The 2,194-nt window shown below is 39.1% G+C and overlaps 1 pseudogene; it reads left to right on the plus strand.

Moving 5' to 3' along the window:
- The first annotated feature begins 666 nt into the window (after positions 1-666).
- LOC107490184 (uncharacterized) lies at positions 667-1,156 on the plus strand (annotated as a pseudogene).
- The last annotated feature ends 1,038 nt before the right edge of the window (positions 1,157-2,194 follow it).

The following is a 2,194-nucleotide window of genomic DNA, read 5'->3' on the forward strand; positions in this document are numbered from 1 at the left end:
TCATCCCTACCACACCTAATCCTCCTCGTCGAGGCATAAGTTCCATGGTTGCTGTCGAGGCGTTGCTGCATACCTGAAGTACCGTTGTCTGCCAACATGATCGCGGGCGTTGGGGATGCCGTCATTGGAGGTGAAGGACTGTGCTAGTAAGGAGAGGTCATGCATGTTGGCGGCAAGGATATTGGCCAAGAAGCCATCCTGCCCCAGCAGCATTACATGCCGTGCTAGTTTCACTGTTGTTCCTCTGCCACTCTAGCCTGACACCCCCACTCCAGTGTTCATCGATCTCCGCCCACATATCTGTTGTCTGCGCAAAATAAAACAAAAAATATCTTACCCAAAAATTTCATCAATTTTAAATTAATTTAAAGGAAAAATAACCATTTGTACCCATGAACTTTACGAACGCTGACAAAAGTACCCATTAAAGAAGAAAACTAACGTTGTATCCATCAAAGATGGATTCCGCACGACAAAAGTACCCAAATCCTAAATTTATGTTGACTTTTTAATAAAATTCCAAAATTACCCCCATCTTTTATCTTCAACCCTCCTCTCTTCAACCGATCGGATTCCAAAAATCCCTCCTTTCACCGGAACCACCCACACGCCATATGCCCCAACGGCACCGCAAGCCACACCCACTATCATGGGAGCTGAGAGAAAATGACTTTTCACGCTGTTCAGTGCGGTGTTCCTCACTTTCATGGTTCTGATAATGTCTTCCTTCTCTTCCTTTAGCTCCCCAAAGGCTTTTCCTTCCCTTGTTCAGCAAGGTTCTCCTTACCCTCCATCTTTTGCGTACTTTATCTTTGGCGGGCACCAAGATAAGGATCGGATCTTGCGGTTGATGCTGGCGGTTTATCACCCAAGGAATCGGTACCTCCTTCATCTTGGAAGGGACGCCGGAGATGACGAGAGGTTGGCCCTTGTCTCCGCTGTGATGGCGGTGCCGGCTATTCAGGCTTTTGGAAACGTTGATGTGGTTGGAAATGCTGATTGGATCACGTACTTGGGTTCATCCAATGTTGCCCTCACGCTGCGTGCTGCTGCCATCATGTTGAAATTGGATTCTGGTTGGAATTGGTTCATCACTTTGAGTGCACGTGATTATCCTCTCATCACTCAGGATGGTACGCCAAATTTTCTGTTATGAGATTTGGGAAAGAAGAGAGGAGGGGTTGAAGATAAAGGATGGGGTAATTTTAGAATTTTATTAAAAAGTCAACATAAATTTAGGATTTGGGTACTTTTGTCGTACGGAATCCATCTTTGATGGATACAATGTTGGTTTCCTTTTTTAATGGGTACTTTTGTCAACGTTCGTAAAGTTCATGGGTACAAATGGTTGTTTTTTCCTCAATTTAAACATCTGAGTTTCTAATTTTTGATATAATACCACAAAATATTTTAAATCTAACAACAAGAACCATCATAAAACTAATATTTGTAGCCAATCACATGAAACTAAATTCAAAAAGATCTTTATCATTGGATTAAAAGCATACATAATCCAATGGCTCCTCATTAAAAATACTCACCAGTCAGCCAAATAACTTTTTAGCGTTTTAGTACTACAAACATCAACCGCTCACCGAATCCATACCTTACAAGGATTCATTGGCTTATTGGCATCCCAAAAATAAGTTATACTTAAAAGCTATTAAAACCTAATTTGGCAAAAATAGAAGAACGTTAGTTTTACAACTTTTTTTTCTCTTTTACATTCACTATAATCCTAAGTAGGTTTCCTGTCCAAAGCAACACCAAACCTTAGCCTTGTTGAAATTCACTTTTTGAATTCATAACATTTGCCCTTAAAGAACAAATTTGGGATATAAACGATTCAAGTAACTTGCATAATTAAACTAGCAACTTGCATCGTAAAAACATGAATTAGATGACATTTTAGACCTAACCCATTCGTTGTTTTTTTTTTATTAACAACGGGCCTTAAATCCTAAAGAAAAATAAACTAAAAGACAATAGTTCTTGAAAATAAAATGTTGATAGAATCCGCATGAAGATAAAGAGAGATACAAAAAGGTAAATTAAAGAACACTATGACCATAATTAACCATTTTATCTACAGAAAAATTTGCTTCTCAGAACTGATGTTATATTCTCTCGTTGATTAGTCTGCTGCACATTTCCCTAATTATTAAAATAAGAGCTCGAAAAGAATGCAAATCTA

This window comes from Arachis duranensis, chromosome 1, assembly GCF_000817695.3.
Source record: "Arachis duranensis cultivar V14167 chromosome 1, aradu.V14167.gnm2.J7QH, whole genome shotgun sequence".
Classification (NCBI taxonomy): domain Eukaryota; kingdom Viridiplantae; phylum Streptophyta; class Magnoliopsida; order Fabales; family Fabaceae; genus Arachis; species Arachis duranensis.